Below are 13,559 nucleotides of genomic sequence, written 5' to 3'. Positions count from 1 at the left end.
AATATAGCCTATTACTGCAACATTAAAATAATGACAGGGCTACCTGGTGTGGAATCGCAAGGTACTGTTTTCATCTGGTGCCATCCAATGGCATGTGTCTGCCTTTAGTATCTCTCAGAGCAATAATTTATAATCTAAACTGGTCTACTTTTGTTTTGGACAAGTGTTAAACTTGACCAATACTAAGGTTACGGGTATAAATGAGGATGGTCCCAACAAACAATTCATGGTTCCCCTAATTCTGGGTCCTATGTGTGGCTGGGACTTGTGGAATCTCCTGGTTCATTGATGTTTGCTTCCTTTGGTCTGGGTCTGAAACAAGGAGCTACGGTGTTACGGATCATCCTCTGCCTTGCAACCTGTGATGGGGTGGTTTCACTTCCTGGACTTCCCTTCCCCTACTTTACCTTAGCTTCTGTTTCTCCATTGCCACTCAGAGCATACGAATATTAGCCTGGCCCCTTTTAGAGTGTGCAGAAGGCAGGGAGCTGATATATCCCCCAGTAATGGGTCTGTGATTAAAGGAGTGGACTGATATAAAGCGAAGGTCAAGCAAAGCTTTATTCCGTGCCAAGCATCAAGAATCAGACCGGATGTTTGGGGCTGCACCTCTTAGGAGAGAGGGCAACCTTTCTCTCTTTCACAGACTAGCTTTTAAGGGCAAAGGCCATGTGGTTAGGCCTGGCCATGCACAGGTGGCCAATGAGATTGTAACACACAAAGGAAACTCCACAGTCATGTTAGGTCACACATAGGTGACCAATTGAATTACAATTTACCCTATAGTAGACATTTGACCTCGCCTAGCACCTTGGTTAGAATTGGCACCCAAAAGGCTCCCAAAGGGTGGAGCCCATACTCCTTGGTAGCTAGGAAGACAGTATGCAACCCCCCACTGATCAGATGTCTCCACCTGGCCTGACCCACCCTTGTATCTGGACTTTGTCACCTGGGGCTGGTTTCTAGGACTTGTTTTTTACTAAGTCCCTTGGGGGAGGGGAGCAGGGACAGTTTAAGGGTTAAACAACAAGGTTATTGTTTAACCTGGATGGTAGCACTCTGGCTAAATAGGTCCTTACAGGCACAATGACTAGTTGTGTCGTATCCAAATTGTCCTCATCAGACTTGTGTTTTACTATGTTGATAAGAAAACAGCAAAAAAAATTAAGTGGTGCAAAAATCATCTTGATTTTTACATGTCTTTCAAATTCTATGTATGTCTTAAGTTCCTATCACATAATATGCATACCATTTTTTCCTGCTAGACTTTGGACACCTTAAGAACAAAGAGCACATCTTATTTACCCTAGTGCCATCATTCCTTATCACAATGTCTGGGTCTTGTCAAGTGTGTCTTTAATTAACACCAAGTTAATAATTGTGCTATTAAATTCAGCAACAGAGTTAAACTGAAATATTACTTCAGTGAACAATCTATTCACATTTGTGTCCTCGGTATTGATTTAGTAGTAGTAAGCCATAAAACACTGCTTGATCATGACAATATTTAATCCACTGCTCTTTTTGGTGTGATCACAATAGATAAACATTATCATGTCAACTCTAACAAGGGCATGGAATTTATTTTCAATAGTATTTACAATAGATAAACATTGTCATGTCAACCCTAACAAGGGCATGGAATTTATTTTCAGTGGAATTTAGCTTCTGATGAGCAAAGCAAGCCAAATGAGCTAAATTCTGATTTGTTCAGTTAGTCCCACAGCTCAAACTCTGTTATGCTTGTACTTTTTGTCAGTGTTAGGCAGCTGTGATGTCCTGGTAAGTGTTTATCCGTTCTCCTGAAGGAAGAAGAAAAACAAAAAAGGTCTGATTTGCAGGGTTTGTCAATGTTTACGTTATAAATATTTCTACCATGGCCGATTCCAAACCACCAATGTGATGTTCCCAAACAGGGAACTAGCGAGAAGTGTAAACTCTTGAAGGGAGTCTGGGGCCCAGCCCTGACTAGCCCAGCACAGGGCTCAGCTGGTGTCTCCTTTGGGTAGTCACGCATCCAACAGTTCATTTCTCAAGCACCTACTATATTGGTGCTTGGAGTACACCAAGGGGAAAAAGAAAGAAAAAGAAAACAACCAAACCTTCATACCATTGTGGGTCTCCTTCTTTCGAGGAGGTGGGAACTGAAGATGAGCAATAAACCTATTTCACAAGTTCTATAATTTACTCAAAGTTAAGTGCTATAAAAAAGGATAAATGGACCAGGGAGATTGAGAATGCGAGAGATATCATTTTAAATGGACTGGTCAAAGTGGGTCACTCTAGAAGAGTGCTCTGGGCAGAGGAAGAGCAGCCAGCCAGTACAAAGACCCTAAGAGGCTGCATGGCTTATTCAAGGAACTGCAGGGAGGTCAGAGGGGCTAAATGAGGGAGAGGATGAACAGGGAGGGGAGACCGACTCTAGGTAGAGGGAGAGGTCACAGGAGCGTGTTGCCATATGAAGACCTAGAGCGTTGTGAGCATTCTGGATTTTACTCTGAAGAAATAGGCATTGGAAGCAGAGCAGAAAGAAACCCCCTTTAATTTCAATGTTAAAAGCACCACCCTGGCTCTCGTGTTGAGAATAGACCAGTTTGGATGTGGTGCAGAAGCAGCTTTATTCCAGATGTATGCTGACGGTGGGGCCAAGAAGATTTGCACGCCAACTGGATGTAGGTTTAAATTAGTTGCCATAAAGAAGTAAGTACTACAAACTCGGTGGGTGAGAACAACAAAAATTTGTCTCCCAGTTCTGGAAGCTAGAAGTTTGAAATCAAAATGTTGGCAAGCGATGCTCCCCCGACAGGTGTAGGGGAGAATCCTTCCTGGTCTCTTCCTATCTTCTAGTGGTTTGACAGACATCCTTGGCATTCCTTGGCTTGCCACTGTGGCCCTCCATCTGCCACATGGTGCTCTGCTCTTGCGTGTGTCTTTTTTTCCTATAAAGGGAACGAGTCATCTGTGGATTAAAAACCTACCCTGTTCTAGTATGACTTCATACTAATCACACCTGTAAAACCTTATTTCCAAATGATGTCACATGCTGGGGTACTGGGGGTAGGACTTCAACAAATCTTTGATGTCACATGCTGGGGTACTGGGGGTAGGACTTCAACAAATCTTTTTAGGAGACCTAATTCAGCCCATAAACAGAATGCAAGAGAAAGAGTGGAGTTAGCGATGACTAAGGCTTTCAGCCAGAGTGATTGGAAGGATGCAGTTGCCTTAAGGGAAAATGGAGTCGTAGCACTTCCTGGCTGGGGGGGCGAGGGGGGAGGATCAGAATTTCCAAGGTACGCCAGTCCTATCCACAGAGTTGGTCAATTTATAGATCATCGCAAAAGAACCCTGAGAGTAACTGTTCTCATGGGAAAAATCAAATTATATATTCTGAAAACAGTTATTTAGCCTCTTGAATAAAACTCTTTAATTATTTAATAGGAAGTTCTAAATATTGCATTTCACTTTTGTCAGAAACATTTTTGGCAAATTCACTTTTAGTACAGCAGATAGATTAGGCACTAGGGAGGAAAAGCTCTTTGAAAATCTGTAACAGCCTTTTGAATTCTTTAGAAAGGCAGAGATGACTCTTAGGGGATGAGTCTAAGTAAACATTTACCTCATTATGTAAATTAGATGTGGGCTCCCAAGCCATTATAATATTTCAGTTGAAAGTCACTAAATGTTCCTAGCTTTGAATCAGATTCAAACATTTTAATCTTTCTTTGTACACCTTGGCAAATTCCAATTGTTTTAGGGGATATCTGATTGTAAAAACTGAAACCAGTTCACACGGATGTAGACTAGACAAAGGGGAAATTCAAACGAAGGACACAGGAATATGTCCTAAAGTCCTAGGGAAGGGAACAAAGCTGAGTTTCATGAGGACCAGGAATTGGAAATATAGATCTAAGGTAGCTATTCTTTCCAAATCTGTGTCTCTCTCTCTAGGGTTGCAAGGTCTTTTGTCTCTGCATTTTTTTGTGTGTATTTGCTTCAATTTTTCCCCTTCTCAGCTAGCCAGGTGCCTCGGCCCTGTTTGCCCATGCCACCTCCCCCATCATTCAGTGGTGTCCTTAGCCTCAGAGTTTATACCCCATTGCAAAGCCAGGGCTGATTGTTCATAAACCCATACTCCAAAACCAGAATGCATGTTTTTGCAAGAGAGAATCTGATGGGCCCAGAGGCTGAAATTTTTCACTCTTGGTCTAATCAGCTGTGTAAGAGGGAAATGATCCTGTTCACTCATTAAACAAATGCTTATCGAGAACGTACCATGTGCCAGTTGCTCTTATAGGTTGTAGATACTTCAGGGAGCAAAATCCCCACTCCATGGAGCTTAAAATCCACTCATCTTGTGGGAAAATGCCTGTCTTGAACACTGTGTACGTATGTATGGAATGAGTTGGTGGTAAGAGAAAGGTAAACAGACATCCTAAAAGGAATCTCTCCTTTTGGCATATGCCAAAATGATAGATGTCTCATCTCTCTGGACGAGGTCATCCTCGATTCTCTTGCTTGCAGTCATAGTAAAGGGATTCACTATACCTTTGTTCCCTATCAGAAGCCAAGCAACACACTGCTTTTATCTCTTTGCCAGATGGTGAGACTTTTTTTTTTTAAGATTTTATTTATTTATTTGACAGACAGAGATCACAAATAGACAGAGAGGCAGGCAGAGTGGGCGGGGGTAGGTTCCTGCTGAGCAAAGAGCCCGATGTGGGGCTCGATCCCAGGATCTTGGGATCATGACCTGAGCTGAAGGCATAGGCTTTAACCCACTGAGCCACCCAGGCACCCAACGATGAGACTTTTTAGTCATTCACTCAGTTCTGTCTCCAGGAAGATCTAGTGTGTTCTTCATGATGGGACAATGTATAGGGTGGGGAGACTGTGTGTCCCAGTCTACAGTCAGACCTCTGTTCACCCGCTTAGGAGATCCATCAAATAATCATAACCGTAATGGTTTACTTTTTTTTTTTTTTGAGGGATTACAATGTTGCTTTGCAGTGGTCTAAACCCTTTACATCCCTTATCTTATTTATTATACCTTCAAGGAGAAGGTCCTTATTTTACAGATGAGGAAACTCATCTGTAAGTTAAGTGACTTGTTCAAGGTCTCTCTGCTGGCCTGTGGTAAGCCAGAAGAGTCTATAGAACTACAGAGTCTGTAGAACAATCACTAACTTCCATGCTCTCTAAGGCATTCCTGATGACGGTGATTGGTTGGGTCTTTGAACTATTTAGTGCCTTTCCTGGGATAGAAATGATAGGCCTATGGAGATTCTGAGTTGCAAGTTTCATCAACCTTATTTGGATTCAAGGTGGCATATATTCTGATTTATAGAAATATATACTTCAAGTGAAAAAGCAAGATTTAAAAAAAATTTTTTTTCATTTATTTTTAGCATAACAGTATCATTATTTCTTCACCACACCCAGTGCTCCATGCAATCCGTGCCCTCTATAATACCCACCACCTGGTACCCCGACCTCCCCCACCCCCACTTCAAAAAGGCATCAAGTAGAAGTTTCGTGGGAATTAGAAACTCTCCTCTCTACAGATATATAATTTACCCTTTTGAAAAGGGTGTGTCAACCTTTAGAGTTCAATACTTTGCTTCAATGTCTTCCTTTAGCTTGTTCTGCTATCAAGTGGTAAATCTAGGATCTGAACCTAGAACCTGTGTTTATTTTTTTTTTTAATATTTTATTTATTTATTTGACCCAGAGAGAGATCACAAGTAGGCAGAGAGGCAGGAAGAGAGAGAGGGAGAAGCAGACCCCCCACTGAGCAGAGAGCCCGATGCGGGGCTCGATCCCAGGACCCTGGGATCATGACCTGAGCTGCAGGCAGAGGCTTAACCACTGAGCCACCCAGGCACCCCAGAACCTGTCGTTTTAATCACTAAATTATATAGCCTAGAAGGTACTTGTAGTGATAGTGGTGGTAGGAAATTCTAAGAGAGCAGATAGTAACTATCTGCTTTCTGGTAGAAGGAAACATTTTGACATTTTCATATTGGAGTGTTGGTGGTGGGGTCACAAGCCCCTTATAGTGGATTTTTGTAAGGGTCTCTACCAAAATCCTTCAAGTATAACCCTTATAAATCCTTCTATGAGCATCTATCCCCTTAAGCAGGGTTGATAATTCCTTCCTATGCCTCATAATGTCACTTGGATATAAATCCATTAAATTACACACTTGCCTTACTATGATACTTGTTTTTTATTTTTTTTTTTGAAGATTTTATTTATTTTTGGGGAGAGAGAGCACTCATGAGTGGGGGGAGGGGCAGAGGGAGATGCAGACTCTGCTGAGCATAGAATCTGATCTGGGACTCAGTCCCAGGACCCTGGGATTATGGTGTGAGCCGAAGGCAGACATTTAACCGACTGAGTCACCCAGGCACCCATGTAATACTTATTTTTTGACATTATGGTCTGTGAGCTTCTTAAGGTCAGGAATTTTCTCCTATGTTCTCTGCTGACACTATTGCCTAAGCACTGTCCCTATTAGTAGTAGGCACAAAATAAACAACAACAAAAAGGGAAGACTTACCAATATTTTACTGATAATTATCTCCTGTGGCTATTTTGGAAAACTTTGTATTGCTAGCTACCCACATTCTAAAATGCCTAGAGCTCTTTTAAATTCCTAAAGAAGAAACATGATGTCTTCCTGGTATCATTTTGTGACCCTGCATTGAATAAAAATCCAATTATTTTTAGGTATTCTTGTTCATATTGCAAAATTTTTTTCTCTTCCTCTCTTCAGCATCCATAATAACTATCAGTTACAAGTTTATACATCTTGTGTTCTGCTTACCCTTTATACAGAGGTCAAACTGAATTTCAGTTCAGGGTAGTCTATGATTTGGTTTGCCCATAAAATGTATAGTTAGCAGACGTAAAGTTCAATAAGCTAATCGTAGGTTTACTAACGGGATTTAATTTAAAAGATACTGGTCTTGTTATGAATGAAGTTGTTTACTGTAGCAGCATGCCATTATCTTAGTCTTTTTTTTTTTTTTTACCATTATCTTAGTCTTAATTTGAGTTTAGGTTGAAAACCAGATAGGCTAGGTTTAGAGTCACTAGGACCTAGAATGGGAGCAGTCTGTAGACTTAGAGCCACAAAGAACGGAAGTTACATAGTGAAGACCTTTATGATTGCAAGGGACAGAAACTGGCTTTGAAAAGGCAAAACTTTTGGGTCCCATAGCTGAAAAGTCTAGGGATAGATTTACCTTTAGTCTCAGCTGGATCCAGATAGTTGATTTCATTCAGAGACCCCCTCCTCCTCCATCTCTCAGTTTGCTTTTGCTTGTTCTGCTTTTAGGTAGGTGGGTGTCCTCCACCTGCTGGCTTCCCAGTTTCAAGATGGAGCAGAAAAGAAATCTTCTCTCTTACTTGACTCCAGCAATAGTTCCAAGGCTGTGTACATTCTTGAACCAACAATGAGGACTAAGAATATGGGGTTGATGCCACATGTCCACTTCTGGCTCTGGGAGTGGAGTTAACTTCATCTGAACTAAGCCAACGGAGAAGAGCTACAAAGTGTTTGCCCAGGAAAAAGTGTAACACGGCCATCAGAAGGGTGAGTAAAAGTTGGCAGATGAGGAACAATTGGCTACTAATATCTATACATTAGAGATGAATTATAGTTTCTTCTTTTTTTGAATTACATTTTCACTTGGATTATTTTTCATTGTCATCAGAATCTGTGAAAGACCCGCGGATCCCCTTACCCAAGAATCCAACACTGCCACTGGATGCAATCAGCAAGAGGTTCTTTATTGTTACACAGGCGCCTGCGGGTGGTCAGCGCGCGCCTGCGGGTGGTCAGCGCGCACCTACGGGTGGTCAGCAGCTCCTGCTAGCTGAGCACGCCCGGCTGGGGTGGTGCCGGGTTTTTATAGACAGGTACAAACAAGTTTTGGGTGGGGCGCAACTGATTGGTTGACAGAACTTTTGAAAAAGGCATACGTGGAGTTTGCTGATTGGCTCTAAAGATCCGCGCGCGCGCGCGAAGGGAGAGGCGGGAAGGGGGAACAAGCTGATTGGTTCTGAGGGCCCACCCGCGGGAGGAGAGAGGCGGGAAAGGGGAATAAGAAGGGGGAAGGTAGGAATGCCATCATGGCGTCTCTATTATTTCTATAAGCCAAGCGGTTACAGAAGGGCAAAAGAGCGATTAATAAGCAATTAATAACCTAATTAATAACCTGGTCTATACCTAAAAGCCAGCGGTTTACAGAAAAGCAAACAAGCGGTTAGTTATCCTCTCTATCTTCTAGGGGAGGGGTCTTTCATCTGTATAAAAATCAGTATGTCTTCCTGATCTTAGAGAAAAAGCTTTCAATCTTTGATGTTAGCTGTGAGCTTGTCATAGATGACCTTTGTGCTCTGTCAAAGTATATTTCTTTTATGCCCAATTTGTTGATCCCCCTGTTTTTTTAATCCTAAAAGGATGTTGTGTTTTGTCAAATGCTTTTTCTACATACTTTCAGATGACCATAAGGTTTTTATCTTTCTATTAATGTGGGGATATGTATTTATTGGCTTATGAGTGTTGAACCATCCTTGCATCCCCCAGATATATCCCATTCGTTCATGGCATATAATTGTTTGCTAATATATTGTTGAAAATTTTTGTATCTACATTTATCAGGGATATTAGTCTATAGTGTTTTTTGTTTGATTTTGTTTTTGTTTTGTTTGGGGGGAGGGGGTGTCGGTATCTGGCTTTGCTATCAGGGTCACGCTGGCCCCATAAAATGAGTTTGAAGTGTTCCTTCTTTCCTATGTTTTGGAAAGAGTTTGACAAAAATTGCTGTTTTCGTTTTTCTTTAAATGTTTAATATAATTTGCCAATGAAGTCATCTGGTCTTGCGGTTTTCTTTATTGGAAGATTACTGATTTAAACTCCTTACTGGCTGTTCATTTATTCAGATTTCTGTTATTATTAAATTTTGGTAAGTTGTATGTTTCTAAGAATTTTTTTGACTGTGGTCCAATTTATTGGCATTTAATTGTTCATAGCAACCTCTTATAACATTTGTATTTCTGTAATATCAGTTGTAATATCTCCTCTTTTCTGGTTTTATTTGATCTCTCTCTTTTTTTTTTTTCTTCGAGTAGGTAAAGGTCTGTGAATTTTCTTCATCTTTTTGAAAAAAACTTTATTTTTCTCACCTCTACTACATTTATTTCTGGTCTGATCTCAGTTATTTCCTTCCTTCTGCTTACTTTGGACTTAGTTTTTCTTTTTCTCATTCCTTGTGTAAAGTTAGTCTGTTTGAAATCTTTTTATTTTCTTAATAAATGCATTTATTGCTATAAACTTCTTTCTTAAAACTACTTTTGCAGCATCCCATAGGCTTGGTATGTTTCTATTTTCATTTGGTTTGAAATAGTTTTTATTTCTCTTTGATTCCTTGGTTGAACTGTTGGTTCAACACAAACAATGTGTTGTTTAATTTCCACTTATCTGTAGCTTTCTTCTTGTTGATTTCTAGGTTCATATCCTTGCAGTCAGAAAAGACACTTGGTATGATTTAAATCTTTTAAAATTTGCTAAGACTTATTCTATAATCATCATATGATCTACTCTGGAAAATGTTCCATGTGTGCTTGAAAAGAATGCATATTTTGCATCTTTTGGGTAGGATGTTCTATAAATGTCGATTAGGTTCGTTTGTCTAATGGATGGTTCAAGTCCAACATTTCCTTGTTGTTCCCTGTCAGGATGATTTTCCTACTGTTGAAAGCAGGTATTGAAGTATCCTATTAATGTATGATTGTCTCTTTTTCCCTTCCAATCTGTTAGTATTTGCTTAGTATATTCTGGTGCTGCAATGTTGGATATGTAAATATTTATAATTTTTAATCTTCTTGGATGAATTGATCTCTCTATCATTGTATATTGGTTTTCTCTCTCTCTTTTTAAGATTTTATTTATTTGACAGAGATACAGTGGAAGAGGGAACACAAGCAGGGGGAGTGCGAAAGGGAGAAACAGTCTCCCAGTTCAGCAGGGAGCTGGTTGCAGGGCTTGATCTTAGGACCCTGGGATCATGACCTGGGCTGAAGGCAGAACCTGAACAACTGAGCTGCTTAGGTGCCCCATCTCTCTCTCTCTCTCTTAAACCACCTTTGGCTTATAATCTGTTTTTTCTGATGTAAGTATATAGCCCTCTACCCCTGCATTCTTTCTTTTGGTTTCCACTTACATGAAACTCTATTTCTATCCCTTTACCCTGAGCTTGTGAGCTGAAGTGAGTCTCTTAAAGGAAGCAATTATCTGAGTCTATTTTTAAAAATCTATCCTGCCACTCTGCCTTTTGGTCATACAATCAATTTGCATTTAAAGTTATTATTGATATAAAGTTTTAATCACTCCCATCCTGTTAATTCTTTTCTGGGTGTTTTGTATTTCCCCACTGATTCTGCATACTTTTGTAAATTGGTGAATTTTCTATAGGTATGCTCTGTTTCACCTTTATCTTTAGTGTCTCTACTCTACAATTGTGCTTTGTGGTTATTGTGAGGCTTACATAAGATAACAGCCCATTTGGGCGCCTGGGTGGCTCAGTGGGTTAAGCCTCTGCCTTCGGCCCAGGTCATGATCCAGGGTCCTGCGATCGAGTCCCGCATCAGGCTCTCTGCTCGGCAGGGAGTCTGCTCCCCCCCCCCTCCCCCGTCCCCTGCCTGCCTCTCTGCCTACTTCTGCCTACTTGTGATCTCTATCTGTCAAATAAATAAATAAATACTCTTAAAAAAAAAAAGGTAACCGCCCATTTAAAGCTGACAGCAACGTCTGTCATCTACAAAAGTCTTCACACTTTTACTCCCGTTTTACTTTTTTGATGTCATTATTTACCTCTTTTTGTATTGTGTATTAGTTACAATTATAGTAGCTATACTTATTTTTAATATAATAAAAACATATTTTTCCTTTAACCTTTAGACTACAATTAAGTGGCTAATACACAATCCTATTACAGAATCGGAGTATTCTAAGTTTGACTGTATATTTATCTTCACCACTGTATTACATACTTTTATATATTTTTTTTGTCACTGGTTAACGTCTTCTCACTCAACTTGAAGAATTCCTTTCTGTGTTACTGAAAGGCAAGTCTAGTGGTGAACCCCTCAGCTTGTGAGTCTTTATTTCTTATTCATTTTTAAAAAAGATTTATTTGTCTATATTATTCAAGGAGAGAGAAGGGGCGTGTGTGAGGAGGAGGAGGGGCAGAGAGAGGGAGAGAGAGAGAGAGTCTCGAAAAGACTCTGCACTGAGCTCAGAGCCTGACTCAGGGCTCGATCCCAGGACTCTGAGATCATGACCTGAGTTGAAATCCAGAGTTGGACTCTGAACCAGGTGAGCCACCCAGTGCTCCTACCTCTCCTTTATATCTGAAGAATAACGATGCCAGAGACAGTATTCTGGCTGGCAGTTTTTTCTTTCAACACTTTGAATATATCATTCCTCTCTCCCTGGGTTTTGGAACTTCTCAACTATCCCATCTTTAGCTCAACTGTATGACCCCTTCTCCCTCTCATCTCCATCTGGCTCCCAATTATTCTAATATTTGTCATTTGATGGTGTCTCATGGATCAAAGAGGCATTCTTCATTCTTTTCCCACTCTCTTCCCTTCCTTTAACTGGGGTATTTCAAAATCCTTAGCCTCTAACTCATTCTTTCATTTGCTCTGCTGCAGAGGCTTTGTATTATGTTTTTCATTTTATTCATTGAGTTCTTCAGCTTCAGAATTTCTGCTTGGTTCTTTTGTTTATGGGTTCTATCTCTGTCATAAATATCTCCTTTCGAGACAATTTTTTTTTCATGATTTTTATCTGAGTTTTTTCCCTTTTCATAGCTTGTTGAGTTTCCTCAGAAAAGCTATTTTGACTTTTTTATCAGCTAGAAGACAAGTCTGATTTAAGTCTGATTATAGAAGAATTATCTTTTGGTAATGACCAACCTTGATTCTTTTTTTTCTTTGATTTTAATCTTTTTATTTATATCTTTATTTAGGTGTAATTAATATTTAGTGTAATTAATAGTGCTATATAATGACTAAAAATGCTATACATTGTGTAGTGTTCATTATGATATGTGTACTCTTAATCCCCTCCACCTGTTTTACCCATTACTTCACCCACCTTCTCTCAGCAGCCACCAATTTTTTTCTCTACATTTAAAAGTGGGTTTTTGTTGTCTTTTTTTCCCTTTGTTTTTAAAATTCCACATGAGTGAAACATATGTATTGGTCTTTCTCTGACTGATGTTTCACTGAGCATTATACTCTCTAGATCCATCCATGTTGTTCCAAGTGGCAAGATTTCATTCTTTTTAGTGGTTGAGTAATATTCCACTCTACATATGTACTGTATCATTTTTATCCATCATTTATCAGTGGACACTTGGGTTATTACCATATTTTGGTTAGTATAAACAGTGTTACAATAAATAGAGGGGCATGTATCTTTTCATATTAGTGTTTTTGTTTTTTGGAGTAAACACCTAGTTGTAGAATTACTGGATAAGATAAGTAATTCTATTTTTAATTTTTTGAGAGACCTTCACAGTGGCTGCACAAATTTACATTCCTACCAAGAGTGTACAAGGGTTCCTTTTTCTCCACATCTTCACCAACACTTGGTATTTCTGGTCTTTTTTATTCTAGCCATTCTGACAGGTGCAAGGTGATATCTTATTGTGATTTTGATTTCCATTTCCCTGATGATGAGTGATGTGGAGCATCTTTTCATGTGTCCGTTGGCCATCTTTATGTCTTCTTTGGAAAAAATGTCAATTTTAGATTCTCTGCCTTTTTTTTTTTAAGATTTTATTTATTCATTTGAGAAAGAGCGAGAGCCAGAGAGATCATAGAGGGAGAGGGAGAAGCAGACTCACTGCTAAACAGAGAGTCTGAGGAAGGACTCAATCCCAGGACCCTGAGATCATGACCTGAGCTGAAGGCAGATACTTAACTGACTTAACCACACAGGTGTTCCCATCAGCCATTTATACATTGGACTATTTGTTTCTAGGGTGTTGAGTTGTATAAATTCTTTATATATTTTGGATATTTTTAAATATATATGTCATTTGCAATTAACTTCTACTCCGTAGATTGTCTTTTGGTTTTGTTTATGGTTTTCCTTGCTGTGCAGAAGATTTTTATTTTGATGTAGTCCCATTTGTTTTTTGTGTTTGTTTCCCTTATCTTAGGAGACATAGCTAGAAAAATATTTGTACTGCTGAAGTCAAAGAGATTACTTCTTATGTTTTCTTCTAGGAATTTTATAGTTTCAGGTCTCACGATAGGTCTTTAATCCATTTGGAGTTTATTTTTTGTGTATGGTGTAAGAAAGTGGTCCCAGTTCATTTTTTATTCGCAGCTATCCTGTTTTCCCAACACCATTTATTGAAGAGTCTCTTTTCCCCGTTGTATATTCTTGCCTTCTTTGTGGTAGATTAACTGACCATAAAAGTGTGGGTTTATTTTGGGGGACCTGGGTGGCTCCATTGGTTAAGTATCCAACT

Source organism: Mustela nivalis (genome assembly GCF_964662115.1).
Source record: "Mustela nivalis genome assembly, chromosome: 2".
Taxonomy (NCBI): domain Eukaryota; kingdom Metazoa; phylum Chordata; class Mammalia; order Carnivora; family Mustelidae; genus Mustela; species Mustela nivalis.
The sequence above is the reverse complement of the archived record's forward strand: the minus strand, read 5'-3'. Positions refer to the sequence as shown.